Genomic DNA, 18,121 nt, shown 5'->3' with positions numbered 1-18,121 from the left:
CATCCTGAAGACCACAAGAAGAGCCCTGCTGGATTGAGTTGATGGCCCATCCATTCCAACATCCGGTCCCCACAGTGGCCAACCAGGTTGTGAAGCCTGAGAGAAAGACCACAGAGCAAAGGAACTCCACACACTTGTCATTCCCAGCAACTTACATGCAGAGGCCATGCTGCCTCCAACAGGAGGACATTTTGTAGAGTGCGTAATTTAGAGGCCACCCTCAGTGAGCTGATTGCCCAAATAAAGTCCAACACCAGGTTTTGCTACATATCCCGAACAGAAGCTTGAATTGGCAGTGGAATATTAGGCAGCTGACAGATAGCTAAATATTTACCTTGAAATGGGAAACATTTGCTTTCCTATCTGAACCGAAGAACAATAATGCTTTTGATACACTTAAGACCTTATAGCTTGTCCTCAGAGCCCCAAGTAATTATCACACTTCCTAAATCCACGGCAGGCCCCGTTTGGTGATCTGCCAGTATCTATTAAGCCTTTTAGTTGTTTTAACTCATGTGGAAATAAATGTTTAAAAGCCCCAAATAAACAAAACGAGGGCTTAGAAGAACAATGAGGTGTTGTTGCTTTAACAGCTGCAAACAAAATATACACTGCTAGGCATCCGGAATAAAATAAATGGTAAGTTTTACTGAATTCACAGTGAATGAGTGAGCTCTAAAATAATTGCATAGTAAGAAGATAAATCTTATGTACAATGGCTTTGTTTTGGGGGTGGGTTTTTTTGCACCAAATGGTTCTGTTTTGCAGGCATAAAACTCATAATTTGTTTTTATTGAAGCAATTTTATACAGTCAAATGATAGTTGTGTTTCTAATTTACATGAGCCCCTTGTTCCAAAGGCAGCTCAATCCTGAGGTAGTAGGTAACCAGAAACAAAGTTAAGGTGTCAGTATTTTGTGGGAGAGTTTCAAGAGCATGCCAGTAAATTTAGGTTTGCTTAATTAAAGTGGATTACAGTGCTATGCCACCCTAGTACCACAAATCTGCTTTTAAAAAAGGAACAGATTTTCTTGCGGTGAGGCAGATGATGGGAAAATGCAACAAAAAGTGAGGAATGAACAAGCGATTAATTGGAAGATGTGTAAACACCCCACAAACAAATAGGAATGAATGTGGAATGAATGCTCATCGCCATATAACTACCCCATAAAGAAATCAGATCGCATCTAAGCTAAACTCTGCTATGTTGTGTTCAGGCAAACTGAATGAATTCTCATTAAATACCGTATTTTTTGCACCATGACACTCACTTTTTGCCTCCTAGAAAGTAAGGGGAAATGTCTGTGCGTGTTATGGAGCGAATGCCTGCGGGTGGCGGGGGGGGATCTGCTGCAGTCGTGAGCAGAGGATCCATGTAACCCTCCTCCGTGGTTACAAAGCATGGATCCACATGGATCCTCAGGATTTTTGCATTGGGCTACTCCAAACTCACTGTCAGATCACATGTCTGTGGCCACAGCATGAACCACAAAAATCATATATCCACTATTTGGTTTAGAATATTTTTTTTCTTGTTTTCCTCCTCTAAAAACTACGTCCGTGTTATGGTCTGGTGCGTGTTATAGAGCGAAAAATACGGTACCTGTCGGTCATCTGGATGTGCCCAAGTTTTAAAAGAATATTTATTTCACTTCTACTTTGCTCTTCCTCTGTGCATCAGTAATAGCGCTCCAGCTTCCAGACCATTTTTCTGGGCCACCAACTAAAAACTGAGCAGTCAGGCCCATCCTGGTGACACAAAATGTTTCAAGTGATCACTTCAGATGGTGGGTGTTTACAACTGACAAAGCGTGTGCTCCTTAATAGAGAGCACGTGTTGCGGTGGGGTCTAGCAGGCCACCCCACTGTTGCTGAGCAGATCTGTTTGGATGGCCACAGGCTGTGATTGGGTACTTGTGTTTCTGGGGCAATTTCGATGTTACCAATTTGTGGGTTGGGCTGCGACATCTGTCACTCCATTGATCGCCAGGGTTGATTCAGCTGATCTGGCTGGCTAGGTGGGTGTCCCCTTCCTCACCGCTCCATGTGCGTCCCTCCCCAAGCTGCACGCTCGGTGGAAGAGGACAACCATCCCAGATAGAAGGAGTGTACCGTTCTTCAGTCAAGGGCTCAAATGTTTTAAATACTGGGCATGCAGCTTTGGGCTTTCTCTTTTGCTGCGTGCACCGGATCACCCGCCCACCCTCCCTGAACTGGGGATTTTGCGCTTGACCTTGCTATGCCTGTCATGGGGTCACCTGCTTTTGGGGCAGGGGCCTGGTAGGAATTTTGTCCATTTGGCTGATTGGCTGGAACCATTTGGTTTTTGCCTGCTGTGTAGCAAATCATAACAACTTGTAAGGTTTTGTAGGCATTGGTTAAAAAATTGGTTGGTGGAGGGGTAAGTGCCTACCCCTCCAATGCTGGTGTTGCAAGGGAATTCTGTTAAAGGAATCCAGGGGCTTGCCATGCTTTCATCCAAGTCCCTGGCATCAGGCTTGGGCCACACAAGCCTCTGGGAGCATGCGGGGAGAGGTGAGGGTCTGGTGCCCAGCTCCATTTCTCCCCAATATTGTTTTCCGCTGGAATCCAGAAGTAAGTTCTGTCCCTGGACAGGGGGATAGATAGCCGGAACCAATGCCTAAGCAACCACTCAGTTATGTATTTAAATAAAGTTGTGGCCAAAATTATGCCAAAAACCTTAAACAAAAATTATGTATGGTGTGTGAGTTATGGGGTGGCTTGGGGACCTCAGCCCGCAAGGTGAGCTTCCCTGGAGATGCTCTGCTCTGCATAACCTTCAGATGAGAGGATCACCATAGAACCTCTGCGCCCATTAGTTAAGAGAGAAGGCCTGTCCTGGGTAACTTGGGACTCCTCACCATCTACAGCTTTCAAAGATTAAAACCACTAAGCTGAATGGTGCACAGAAAGAAATTAAGAGACAGCATCATGGTTCCAACACAAGTGTGAAGTTCTCTTTTTGGCTCCCTTGTGCAATTAAGCAAGCAGCTGTATTTTGAACAAACTGAATTTTGGGTGGGTTTTAAAGACATGAAGAGCACATTACAGCAGTTCAGCCTACACATTACCAAGTAGAGGTGGAGGAGAAATTTGATTCAACTCCCATTTAAAGGACCAATTTGGAACCTCTGGAGGCTGCAGTGGACCACTGCAGCAATTGTTCATAGGGTATATAGGAACTGCACACACAAACACACACACAACCCACACAACAGCGCTAGGACTCAAGTCCAGCCCTAATGGTGATGTACCAATTGTTTTCAGTGTTGCTGTTGTTTCACTCCACACTAAGAGAGAGCAAATGTATTGCAGCTTTTTTCTTTTACAGGAGTTTTTACAGAACTGCCCAAGTACAGTTGGAAAAATAGGAAAAACCTTCCCTCCCCTCCCATATAACAGAGCAGGCAAGCATGCCAGCAAAATGTCTTATGCCACAAATGAACATGCGTATCTGGCTGGTGCCAGATTTCTTTGCTGTTGTTGGGAAATGTTATGAATGGATGCCATACTTCCGGAAAGCCACTTGAGTCTGGAGCACCATTTGATGCCTAGTTAGTTGCTCCATCAGTGCCACCATTCGCACCTTCTGTCTCCACAGAGAGAGCTGGAGATGATCCAGGTTCTTCCAATTCTGTGCAATGAGCTGCTGAGCCACCACAAGCAAGAATGGAGTTAGTTCTTTTGTGCCATAGGTCTTTCTGCTCTTCGGTGCAGTACAGAGTCGGCTCATTCTGCCATGTTTGCCAAGCATAGGGTCACACTTGAGCTACAGTGACGCATCTCACAGTTTGTGCTTCCACAGCTGGTGGTTGTCAGTACCCATGGAGTCTGGTAGGAAAGGAGACCAAGGGTAGGGAGACCGACTGTAGGTGGAGCCAAAGCCATTGACAAGCAGAACCACCCTCTGATTGGTTGTAAGCAAGAAGACAGGCAGGTGAGGGCTGACCAGGGGCAGATTGCGATTGATGAGGCTTGTTGTTGTTGTTTAGTCGTTTAGTCCTGTCCAGCTCTTTGTGACCCCATGGACCAGAGCACGCCTGGCACTCCTGTCTTCCACTGCCTCCTGCAGTTTGGTCAAACTCATGCTGGTAGCTTTGACAACACTGTCCAACCATCTCGTCCTCTGTCGTCCCCTTCTCCTTGTGCCCTCAATCTTTCCCAACATCAGGGTCTTTTCCAGGGAGTCTTCTCTTCTCATGAGGTGGCCAAAGTATTGGAGCCTCAGCTTCAGGACCTGTCCTTCCAGGGAGCACTCAGGGCTGAATTCCTTTAGAATGGAGAAGTTTGATCTTCTTGCAGTCCATGGGTCTCTCAAGAGTCTCCTCCAACACCATAATTCAAAAGCATCCATTCTTCGGCGATCAGCCTTCTTTATGGTCCAGCTCTCCCTTCCATACATCACTACTGGGAAAACCATAGCTTTAACTATACGGACCTTTGTTGGCAAGGTGATGTCTCTGCCTATTCACCCTTATTGACTAGCCTCCACTGGCCACAGTGGCCAAGTCAATTTAGCATATTGGGATGCTGATACTTAAATTTCAGACAAGCGTCCCAGCCTCAGTCAAAATTCTGATTCAAAGTAGTTAAGAAAGCATGCTTCTGTATGTTTAATTTAACTTAAAAGCAATGTTAGAGCATTTAATGCACTTCTAATGTTTTCTTAAGGACATTTATAAACAAGGGAATGCCACCAAGCCACATTCCAAGCACACAATTCCAAATTTTGCCATCGTGGTGGCCCACAAAATCAACAGGCACAGCTCTTTATCCTCCAAATGCTGCTGTGCATATTTTAAATGTTAATTATGTTTGCTACCATGACAGCTAGCAAAGTTTCTGTGGGTGTGGGTGTGGCCATTTAAAAGAAACTGAAACCCTCAGTTCTTACATTCCCTTGATTTTATCGAGAATGTGTCGCGTGCAAATGTCATCTGTTACAGGCTGCTCCATTCTAGCAAACTTGAGTACAAAGCCAACATTTCTGGCTACAGGACAATACAAATTAAGTGACCTCGAGTAGCAAGGGGAGGTTCTGATCTCTCTGTTGCATTAAGACAAATAGTACAAATTACTTTGACTGAAGGGCCACCCTGATAAAGGATCGACAACGGTGATAGCTGAAAAAACAAATCCCAGCTGTGATCTTTTTAGCTAAAAGGTCAAACAAAATTGTAGTGTCAACCACAGAGAAACATTTTAAAATGGGAATATCATAGGGAGATGGCTTTTTGTGCAGATTTTATATATATGGCATTTTTAAAAAAATAGGAAAAAGTGTATTAAAGGGGATGGTGGGAAATCGATTTATAAGACGGAGATTTTAATAAATGCAGCTTTGACATGACACATCACAAATAAATCTTCTAGAGAGTGATGAATAGTTTTAGAACGCATCACCTCAGTTTATAGAGCCATGGCAGCACTAATGCAGATATGGACCAACTTGTGTACATTCAGCATTATCAATGGACTAAATGACTCATAAAGTGTCTAGCAGATAGCCGTTTCAAATATTCTTTCTTATTATATTTATATCCCACTTTTGCTTTGGGGAACTTTAAGTGCTATACACAGTTCTTCTCCCCGTTTTTATCCTCACAACAGTGTTGTGATGTAGGTTGGACTGAGAGACTCTGACAGGCCTGCGTTTGCCTGGTGAACTTTATGGCTGAATGAGGATTCGAACCCTGGTCTCCTAGGTCCTAGTTCACTACTCTAACCACTACACCACACTGCCTTCTTTTGGCACCTGTATCCAGTTCATGGGTTGTTATCAGTAGAAACCATTTCTATGCATGGACGTGTTTTGTACGTTCATTTTCAATTAATGCCACGGCACAATTAATGAAGAACACTTGTCAAAATATCAGGAGTCCCTCGCCTCAGTGCGGCACACCTTTCCTTTGAGCTCTCAAGGGAGAACCTGGAGCAGCAGGCAACATATTGAAGGACCTGATGTTGCTTGATATCCCTGAAACCAGAACATGCTTTGAGGGGACATGTTACATCTGGTGTCGAGTTAAGTTGCAAGGCAGGATTCAAAATCATTTCATATGCCCAGTAACAAGAGTGACAACAGTACAGAGTCAATCTACCTCATAAAAATTCCTCAACATCAAGAGGCTAATGTCGTTGGTTGGGGAATGCTGGGTCTCTGAATACGACAAATTTCAGAATAGCACTTCATAACCTTGAAGATGTCAGAACTCAGATATCGAAGAAGATGTTGTCATTCCGATTCCAGAAATAACTGTGGATTCAATCACATATGCAGTTGTCTGCAGGGTCAGTGAGCTCAGTATTGCCAACACTGGTTGGAGTTTCAGGCAGGAGTCCTTCACAGCCCTTTCTGGAGATCATAGAATCATAGAACTGGAAAAGACCCCAAGGATCATTCAGTCCAACCCCCTGCAAAGCAGGAATATGCAACTGTCCCAAACAGGGATTGAACTTGCAACCTTGGCATTATCAGCACCATTCTGTAACTAGCTGAGCTATCCACCTGGACCTTCTGCACGCAGAACATGTCCTCTATCACTGAGCTATGGATCTCCTCCTGGACTAACACACCAGCCTTTATAACACTTGGTTTCTCTACGCTTGATCACTATTGTATAACTGGCGGCAACTGAAAAGTGTGATGTTTGAGGCGACGTAAGATAGCAATGTAAGATAAGAACCTATCCATTCTTAAGGAAATCAGCCCTGAGTGCTCACTGGAAGAACAGATCCTGAAGCTGAGGCTTCAATCCTTTGACCACCTCATGAGAAGAGAAGACTCCCTGGAAAAGACCTTGATGTTGGGAAAGATTTAGGGCACAAGGAGAAGGGGACAACAGAGGACGAGATGGTTGGACAGTGTTCTTGAAGCTACTAACATGAGTTTGACCAAACTGCGGGAGTGGAACAGTGGAAGACAGGAGTGCCTGACGATCTCTGGTCCATGGGGTCACGAAGAGTCGGACACAACTAAACGACTAAACAACAACAACAAAATAGCATGAATGTTCTGTCTATGGCGTCAGATCCATGATGGTTTGCATTCACACATGCGTGAGTCACCACTTCAGGTTGCAATCTTCAAGCAATGTACATGTGTGTGAACCATTTCTGGTCTTCATGAGAATGACAGCAGCCACATTCACACCATGCCTTTAAAGCACTATGATAACACTTCAAACAATCATGGCTTCCCCCAAGGAATCCTGGGAGCTGTGGTTTGGTAAGGGAGCTGAGAGTTGTTAGAAGACCCCCTTTCCCCCTCCCTGAGCTACAATTCCCAGAGTGGCTTAACAATCAATCCCTCTTCACAGGGAACTCTGGGAACATAGCTCTGGGAGGGGAATATGGGTCACTTAACAACTCTCAATACCCTTAACAAACTATAGCTCCCAGAATTCCTTGGGGGGAGCTATGGCTGCTTAAGGTGGCATCATAGTGCTTTAAATGTGTGTGGTTGTGGCCTGATGGAGGACTGGCATCTAGGATTGAGCCACTGCAGACCTAAAGCCTCATGGTGCCTCAGATACAAGACTCATTCAGACATTTGTAAATTGTATCCATGCGGGGAATGGGAGCCAACCCCAACCACCTTACCCCAACCTCCCCGCAATGGGAAAAGGGAAATTGCAGGCACATTTTGCTGGATCCATTAACAGACCTACCTGCAATCAGAAACCTGTGCAATCAGCATACTCATGCTGGGAAAGGGTTGCAAGGATGCAATTTAAGAATGCCCAAAGTGGCTTTTCAGTGGCATCCGCTGATACATTTCTCTTTGAGTCTTTGAACAAATAATAATAAAATATAGAGGAACCGATCCTATGCAAGTTTACTCAGAAGGAAGCCCCACTGTGTTACACCCAGGAAAGTATGCATGCAATTGCAGCCCATAGGTGAACCAACCCTGTGGCTCCAAAGAACTCAAGGCCTATTACAAACAACGTATTAAATTTGGCATTCAACATAATGGCTCTGCAAACTGTGTCAATAGGAACCCCAAAACCTCTAGACTCCGGCTGTTACTTTTCCCCCACTCGCAATCAGGCCGTCATCACTTTGAAGAGAGAAATCAACAAGGTAAGATTCTTCCCACTCCTGCATCTCCAGATCAGGAAGGGCTTCACCTTTGACTTCTGCCCACCTTGGAGCTGTCAGAAGGGTTGACCATAAGTAAGATGGCCGCTCTAATTTTGACAGTGCTGCATTCTGGTATACTGGAGCTGCAGGACGTGCTGTGTAAACACGGCTAAGCAGAACAATTAGCTTGTCTGGTGAGCTGCATAGATGGGCTCACACGGGCAGCTGCTTCAAAGCAGCTCTTCCTAATTGCATGCAGAGTTGTTGGCTCCAGGACAATAGTCAATTTGATTGCTCTTGGGGAATGGGAACACAAACTGGTAGCCCTGGAGCAAAAGAAACTTGATCTGAAGCTGCAGTTGCATGGGAGCAAGTCCCAGATCTGTCAAAGGACTGTCCCAGTTTTATGTGCATTATCCAAAATGCTTATTGAGCTTGCTGTAAGTGAGGCAAATATGTTAACTACAGGGCAATTGATATAAAAAGAGAGAGAGTGGTCTTTTTTCTGCCTGTTGTTCTCTTCCTGGAGAAATCAGGGAGGAGTATTTTTAAAATATTTCTGCTTTGAACCAGAAATATTAGGGTTGTCATTGGATATTCTGGATCATTTTAAAAGAGAAAATGCTAAAAGAAGCTACTTCTCTTTGCTTGCAAAAATCATAACCTGAGACCCGAGGAAGGGTAGTAATTCTACTAGATAATAATTTATGTTACGTACAACAGATAGATAGATGATGATGATGGTAGGTAGGTAGGTAGGTAGGTAGGTAGAGATACAGTGGTACCTCGGGTTACATACGCTTCAGGTTACAGACTCCGCTAACCCAGAAATAGTACCTCAGGTTGAGAACTTTGCTTCAGGATGAGAACAGAAATCGTGCTCCAGCAGCACAGCGGCAGCAGGTGGCCCGATTAGCTAAAGTGGCACTTCAGGTTAAGAACAGTTTCAGGTTAAGAACGGACCTCCAGGACGAATTAAGTACTTAACCCGAGGTACCACTGTAGATAGATAGATAGATGATAGATGATAGATATAGATAGATAGATAGATAGATAGATAGATGATAGATAGATAGATAGATAGATAGATAGATAGATAGATAGATAGATGATAGATAGATGATAGATAGATAGATGATAGATAGATAGATAGATAGATAGATAGATAGATAGATGATAGATAGATATAGATAGATAGATAGAAAGATAGATAGATCTTGTAGACTTGTTGAGCAAGTTGCATCTTGTAGACTCTTGAGCAACGTTTCAGGGAAGACATCACCTGTGCTGTTCCAGAGGGTTCCCCGACCCTCTTAAGCAGAATTTCAGGCAGCTGAGCGGGGAAATACGAAGTCAGCCAAGATTGCTTTCCTCCCCTTCCTCCAGCAGCAGTGTCCCACTGAGCTCACAGGAACTCTGGATCTCAGCCACAATATTACATTACATGACTGACAATTTGCTGGCCTTATCTCAAAAATCAGCTGCCTGAAGCAGACTGCCTCACTTGGAGCACAGAGACCGCTTTCCCATCCCTAATGGTTTTAAAAGCTTCTTCTCTCTCTCCCTCTAGTCTGAATGAATGAAAACCACATCTTATTTATTTTAAGTTACTGTTGGGAACTCATTGTTCCAACAAATTATTGAACAAGATCTCTTTGGGTTCTGAACCTCACACCCTTCTGAAGTCATACCTATGCAGTGGACAAGATAAAATTATTTTTGGCTCTCCATTTATAACATCCTTATCAGCATGTAGGATGAGGAGGCAAGACTGGAGTCACCCAGTGAGGGTGGCATTCAGACAGCATTATTAGCAAACTCTCCATTACAATCTAGACATGTCTTTATGTAGACTAATCATATTATAGGGCTAGGGGAGATTTACAATCAGATTTGCCACATCAGACTCCATGTAATCTTCACTGAAGACTGACACCATTTTATCTTCACGTGGTTCCCTGTTTCTCACACAAGTAATTCTGTCCCTTCTGCATTGTCAGTTCTGACAGGCTGATTTAATCTGCCGTATTCTGAATGCCTCTGACCACTGCGCCGAGTCATTAACCTTGACTCGCGTAATTGAATTCAAGGTTGATTGCCTGTGACCCTCCTCGCTGAGGTCCTCAAAATGTACATATTCATTACGCGCGGCATTGCTAAACGGATTGCACAGCCAACGCTGAAGCCGGACGCCTCGCTTGGTATGCAGAGGGCGAAGAGGGCACTAATTGCATGTTAGAGCTGAGGATTAGATTATGAAAAGAGTGAGAAAATGAAGATAGATCCTTCTGACACTGTCAGATTAAGGGCAGCGACGTACAGGAATATGACATTGAAATTTACTGTGACATTAATGGGAGGGGGGCAGAATTAGATGGAGTGCAGGAGTTTCCTTTGTTTTGCTTAAATACATTTGCTTAAATTCCCACACATTTGCGGAAGTCAACAACTGTGTTGTTAATAGAAATGCATTTGAATAACTGCTTGGCTTTGGCGTGATAGTTTTAAAATAAATTTGAACATGCACCTCATTGCTTTTAGATACCAGCTTTGAATTCAGTTTGTTGATGATTGTGGCACACCATTCTGTTATACACAAACTGCCCAGGGCACCTTTGGGAGGAAAGGTGGGGTATCAATTTAATAAATAAATAAAGACACCCCCCCCTCTCTCTTCTCTCCCCTCCGCCAGCCTGAGAAAGAGCCTTTGCAGCAGTGGCACTCACTTTGCAGAACAATCTTCTTGGAGAAGTCTGACAGGCTTAGTTTTATCGGCAGGTAAACACATTTTGGAGTTGTTGTTTAGGACGGCTTTCCCTGACCATTACTAAACTCTGCAGTTGCCATGATGGAGCTTTCTATTTACACATTGTCGGGCTTGGTGGAGTCTCTCTTTAAAAAATTGGCAAGAGGAGACTGCTTTTCAGGAAGGCAAAAATGTGCACATACATTGATCTCCCGTTCGACTCAGCTCTTTTCCCCAGAATGCATCTTCACTGCCAAGGCAAATGCATCATCTCTCTCTTGCTCTCTCGCTTATACTGTGCTGCACTGAAACTACCTCAGTGCAACATGGCAAAATAAGGAGCGCTGGTCCAGCTGCCGTGGCAACGGGGATGCTGAGTTCTACTCCCTCTCCGTGAGTTCTAGCCTATCACATGGAGTAGTCACGTGTGTACTGCAGCAATTCATGTACAGTAGTACCTCAGGTTACAGGTGCTTCAGGTTACAGACTCCACTAACACTAAGAAATAGTACCTCTGGTTAAGAACTTTGCTTCAGGATGAGAACAGAAATTGTGCTCCGGTGGCGCAGCAGCAGCAGCTGGAGGCCCCATTATGTAAAGTGCTGCTTCAGGTTAAGAACAGTTTCAGGTTAAGAACGGACCTCCAGAACGAATTAAGTTCTTAACCCAACGTATCACTGTACATGCTCCATTGCAGTTAGGCTTGCCATGGATTCTTTCTTTACAAGAGATCAGCCCTCTGTTTGAAGTTATCCTCTCTTTGAAGGGCTGTGTTGTTCAAGTCTGGTTTAAAGATAAAGAAGCATCAGGAGGAAGAACAGGGTCCCTGTAGTTGCCCATCTAGGGTTAGTTTTTGGGCAGCAAACTGAGCAAGCAAACAAGTCACCAGATCATGGTTTTCCCCACTAAGGTGAAATGTGTTACATTTCTCTTTACGTTATGGTAATTATTTCTAAATTTGCTTCTGTACACACAACATAAATTAGCCCATGCAAGTTTTGTTTGAATTGGTGTCCTCTTTTGTCATCTTTTTTGGTGATACATTTCCTCTTTTTTTGGCAGTGTGCAAGTGGCCACCCTTAACAGATATTCTGGTGAACATGTGGCAGGTGGACAGGATGAGTAGGACGAGTAACATCAGGTGCACTCGCCACTCACACCCACCCACACATTTAGTCACTACTTGGAGGAACACCTGGAACTGGCTAAAGTCATCTAAACACAGTGGTTAGCATGTAAGCCAAACCATGTCTTAGCATGAATACACAGGCATGTGGACTCCCAGAGAGGCGATTGCCATAGCTTTGCTCCTTCTCCTGTCTTGCTGCTGCTGCACTAAGTCATGGTTTGGTTTGGCATGTCATCTGAACCTGGGCTCATGGTTTGTCTCATTCCAGAGAGTACTTGGGCTTACAGTTCATGGTTTTTCTGGAGTGAGAGAAACTATGAGCACAGGTTAGGAGAACTTCAGCAGAGATCTTCAGTGGAGGCTGAAGAGGCTGTGTCCAGCCAGAGGGGGAAAGCAACTGAACAAAGCTAGAAACTGTAGGGTCTTTTGCCTAAAACCAGACACTCCCGTTGCAGATGAGAGAAGACCTATCTGCGCTGATGGACCATACAGTTGCAATCCTGGCATTTCTGCAAGGTTAGCAAGACTCATAAGTGAGTGTACCATGGCTCATCCTTAAAAGCTTGGTGAGTGGGGTGTGGAAACGTACTGGGACATCTTCAGAACTTGTTAGGGCATCTGCACTTCTTCTCTTGATCTTGAGCTTGCACCATTACCTACCTGAATAATGATCTCATTCTTACATACAAGGAAGAGCTCTGTCTTTTTGTCTTGGGCAGAAGGAGGACATGGAAATCTCTCTGGGAACCTCCATGCTCATGTCAGGAGCCTGCCTACTCTTGAGTAGGACTCTGGCAGAGACACTGGCATGTTCTCTCCCTCCTGGTCGATCATTTGGGAACTTCAAAAGCCTTCTTCTGCCCAAACATCACAGCGACTGATGTCAACAGACATTGGCACACTTAGGGATCCGAAGAGTTCGTAGTTACGTAACAGAACTCAGTAGCTCAGCATTTGGCTAATCTACGTTTATTGGTACATATAAAACATTTGGAGCATTCTGACTTAGCTCCATCCTCTTTTTCATCAGACAGCAAAGAGAAAGAACAAAGGACAATAGTCCCACTTCACGGAACACAGTAACACAAACATCCTGTCTCTATCACTTCCCACACTGTGGAGTCAAAACATACACCGTCATGTGATAGACAACAATCCCATGACTGCAATCATGGAGCAGGAATCTTAACAGCTCGTGCATTCACGTGAAGCTTTGGTTTGGCTTATCTTATGTGCAAACTGAGCCACTGTTTGAATGATGTTCTGTGGTGTCTTTAAGCCATGTTCCTCTTTATCCAAAGAGCTGTTTCTCCATATCTTTTGGGTGTCCTCCAGTATTTTGTTGCAGGCCCCACTTGTCTAAATACAATAACATCAACGCTGTTCATCAGCTCTGGGTGTGTTATGTGACAATGTAGTTGAAAAAAAGCAGTGGGTGTTGAGCAGCTTCGGAAAGATCCCTTTAGTTGCATGGACCCCAACAGTAGTCATTGACCAGGCTTGGCTGCTGCCAAGGAATCACAATCCCCAGCTGGTCTCCAGCTGCACAAATGGCCACCTGGGAATAAAAGCAATCAGGCATATTCTAAAGCCATCATATAAATCTAACATAATCTGAGGGTTTAGAGTGGAATAGCTCAGGACCAAGCAAGCATACCATGGGTTAGGTTAGTCAGTTTTTATTTGACATTACAAATTAATAGGCTGTATATAAACTATCATCTTGTCCAAGGACACAAGAAGGAAGAAAGGGGTTTTAGAAGATTTCCGATATACAAACAATGACTGTGTTAAAAGGTCCTTTCTCCATCCTGAGGTAGAGATTATCATTCTGACAGTGTACAGATAGAAACCTTTTATTGGGGCGGGTTGATTTGTTGCCTTCCCTTGTTCTTTCCAAATTAATTAATTTTGCACTTACTTTTTATTCTTAATTTGTTATTTGTAAATTTAACAAAGGAAGAAGGGAAAGAAGAAAAGGTAGCATTATCATTAGTATTAACAACAACAAAAAGTCACTGTCCATTCATATTACAGATATACTAACCCTCAGCATCTTACATTAAACAAATGAATTAATACAAGCTATCCAGATGTCCAAACAGGTATCAAAATCAAATTGATGTCTATATATTCAGATGCAGCCAGGCTCAAAAATATAAGGACGTAATGTGAGTTGTGAATCTTTTATGCCTCCTTAATTTCCCCCTCGTCCCTGTGGTGTTTTCCTCCAACTACTGTTTTTCCTCACTGTCTCCTTGCTCAGTCTGAACAGGAGAACTACATCAATTGCACAGGGAATCTATGGTTTTAGGGAACAGAAAAGTGTGGCACCCTCTGGATGAGAGAGAATTAAAAGGGGCACAAGGTCTTCACAGAACCACAGTGGTTCTGATGAATGCCTGATGCTGGATTGGGACCTTCTAATACATGTTTCATCACACAGATGAAAATCATGTTTCCAGACCCCTTCTGAATGAGTCGTTTTGCATTTTTTAAAGTGTTGTTGGACTTGATTTCCATAAATGATATTAAGAGCTAGGAAAGCAGGTCATCAGTTTAAATGGATTGAATCTCCCAGCGTCCCCCATTCTCCTGAAACAGAAATGTGCAGAAAGTTAGGCACGCCTAAATCTCGCTGAAATCAATGCAATCCAGTGCCTAACAATTTCTAGACGTCAGTGCACATTAGAATAATTTTAAAGCAATGCCCCCTATTCAAATACAATTCTGTCTCCCCTTAATCTACTCTGAAAAGAAATAAATAAAAGTAATATGCAGTGCAATGAAAGAGATATTCAAAACAATGGAGTCAAATACAATAACAAGTTCCCAAAGAAATGCAATGTTTGTTAACCACCAAAAGCTAGGCTGGGAGAGAATGTCAGACTTTCAGGATGTTGTGATTTGTTATGCCAGACAATGGGGCAGGAAAAGCCCAAAAGATGGGGATTTTGAAGTCACTTACAATATTGCTATTGACATCTGCTATTTGGTGTCTATAGTACGTTGCTTTTCAGCATAAGGTGGCCAATTTACTTGGTGGGCAAAGTACTGGACATGATCCTGGGGGTAATTCTGTTTTCTGCTAAAGGGGCAACCATGTGCAAGTGACTTAATTCACAAGGGCGCTGGACAGCCGGAGAAGGGAAATGCTGTAAGCTCTGCAAAGGCCTTTCAGCAGGAGAGGTACTGTACAAATCAAGAACACATGACTGTTTGAACTGGCTGAATCTCCAGCTCATAAAAAAACTGTATATTGTATATATATTTTTCAGGGAGTTTGATGTCTGTTCCCAGTCCTTCAGCTTTAGTTAATATATGCACGTGCAGTACCAGAAACAGAACAACGATATACTAGCTGCTTCTCTTCTGAGGATTCGCAGCAAAGTGTTAGAGCTCATGCTTTGCATGCAGTTTCACTCCCTGGCAGCTCCAGTTAAAAGGGGCAGAGAGGAATCCTATGCAGGGGTGGATGTGCTGTAAAACTAATGAAGCTTAAGCTTCAGGGGTCCTAGTCCTGGAGGGGCCCCAGAAGCAACGTGTGTCCACATTGCTTTAAAAATGGGGTTTAGTAGACCCAGTTTCGATTACATGGGATGCTGGTGGCGCTGTGGTCTAAACCACTGAGCCTCTTGGGCTTGCCGATCAGAAAGTCGGCAGCTCAAATCTCCGTGGCGGGCTGAGCTCCCGTTGCTTGATCCCTGCTCCTGCCATCCTAGCAGTTCAAAAGCACGCCAAAAAGTGCAAGTAGATAAATAGGTACTGCTCTGGCGGGAAGGTAAACGGCATTTCCGTGCGCTGCTCTGGTTTCAGTGTTCCATTGCGCCAGAAGCAGCTTAGTCATGCTGGCCCTATGACCTGGAAAAACTGTCGCGGACAAACGCCAGCTCCCTCAGCCTCTAAGGCGAGATGAGCACCGCAACCCCAGTGTCGTCTGTGACTGGACTTAACTGTCCTTTACCTTTACTTTTTTAGACCCAATTTGAGTTGAGTGACTCAAGTTGATTAATCTTTCGTTGTATATATTCAACACTCCCAAAGTTTGAGACTCAGTAGCACAGATGTTGTAAAGGTGTGGTGATCTGTCGTGGAACAACCCAACAGTGGTTACCCAGATCTTGTTGCTGATTGTGAAGGAGCCCCCATAACAGTTCAAGCTTCAGGGCCCCCAAAACATAGGTCCGCCATTGGTGATGTGAAAGCTCTCTGCTAGAGACCCAAGAGAGAACCTGATGGTCCAAGTATACATTACAGTGCTAGATAGACCAATGAGCTGAGTTCCTGTAAGTTGACTTCCTATATTCCTATGATTTCCCTCCAAGACTAGTGTTTTGGGCACAAGGGACAACCATCCAAAATGCTTGAAATGGAAGCCAAGCAGCTGCAGTGCAGCCGCAGGATGGACTCCCTCACAACTTCCAGTGGTGATCACGTGAGGAGAAGCTGCAATGATGACCAGGTAGTGGCATGCTGGACAAGGGAGGCTCAGTTTAAATGTACAAAGCTATGATTTCGGGTCAGGATAGAGAAGGGAAGGGAAGGGTGAGCAACTATTAGAAGGAAGTGTACTGGGCCACTCCCAATTGATTTAGGCAGACTCTGCAACTTCCTAATATGTAATGTAAATTGTACATAAGGAAAATAATGTATTGCTTCTGTTCCACCTTATATACATTGCATGCAAAGCTGTTTCCATTCCACTGCAATTCACCTTCCACCAAAAACTACTTTATTAGTCTCACTGTGACGAAATTACACAACTTGTGTTGATTCAGGCAACTTTATTTTTGCAACTCATTATCGAGGTATCAAGGTTAAAGACTCCAAACTAAAATAGTAATTGCTATTTTATTTTATTTATTATTGCATTTCTATTCTGTCTTTTTTTCCCAGAGAGCTCAAGGTGGCATGCATCCCCATGTTATTCTTACAGCAACCCTGTGAGGCAGGTTAGGCTGAGAGGCTGTGACTAGCCCAACGTCAACCAGTGAGGCTGATGGCTTAGTTAAGATTTGAGTCTGGTCCCCTTTGTCATAGTCCAACACTCTAAGCGTTACATCAAACTGAATATTAGTTGTATATGTGTGTGTGTGTGTGTGTGTGTACATAGGGACGCGGGTGGCGCTGTGGGTTAAACCACAGAGCCTAGGACTTGCGATTAGAAGGTCAGCGGTTCGAATCCCTGCAACAGGCTGAGCTCCCGTTGCTCGGTCCCTGCTCCTGCCAACCTAGCAGTTCGAAAGCACATCAAAGTGCAAGTAGATAAATAGGTACCGCTCTGGCGGGAAGGTAAACGGCGTTTCCGTGTGCTGCTCTGGTTCGCCAGAAGCGGCTTAGTCATGCTGGCCACATAACCCGGAAGCTGTACGCCGGCTCCCTCGGCCAATAAACTGAGATGAGCGCCGCAACCCCAGAGTCGGCCACGATTGGACCTAATGGTCAGGGGTCCCTTTACCCTTTACCTATGTATGTATGTACCGGTAATTCATTTCTGTACCACAGCTATGTGGTGTACGGGATCTCAATACCAATCAAAACAATATAATGGGGGGAAATGTCAAAGAGAATACATTAAAGAAGCAGAAATACAAAAATATGTCATCTGGCAAGAAGGTTAGAAAGACTATAAATCATTTTCATAAGAAGACTTGCAGAAATAATCAAGTTGGCGCCCAAAGCTCATTATAGATGATGCCAACTTGATTTCACTAAGTAGTGAGTTCCATAACTGTGGAGCTTCCACATTAAATGCATATTTTCTTGCCGAGAACAGTCTGACGCTGCCAGGCACCTTCAGAAGTGCTTCTGTGGCAGATCACAGAGCTCAGACAGAGGTGTAAGGAGTAAGACCATCTTTTAAATACACTCGCCATGTGGCAACATCATATCATGCTTTTATATCATCAGATGCTGCAGGGCCAGCCCAACCATGAGGCAAGGTGAGGCGACTGCCTCGGGTGGCAGGGTCCACGGGGGCAGCAGATCTGGGCTCCAAGGAATGCATTGGCTGCTGCTGCTGCTGCTGCTGCTGCCGCCCCCACGGTGGCAGTGACAGCTGAGGCACAGTCCCTAGAGGCTGGATCTGTAGCAGCCTCTTGGCAACAAAGGGGCACTGCTGGTCTCCACCCCCACCCCAT

This window comes from Podarcis melisellensis, assembly GCF_964234715.1.
Source record: "Podarcis melisellensis genome assembly, chromosome: 5".
Lineage (NCBI taxonomy): Eukaryota > Metazoa > Chordata > Lepidosauria > Squamata > Lacertidae > Podarcis > Podarcis melisellensis.
This window is presented reverse-complemented; position numbering follows the sequence as displayed.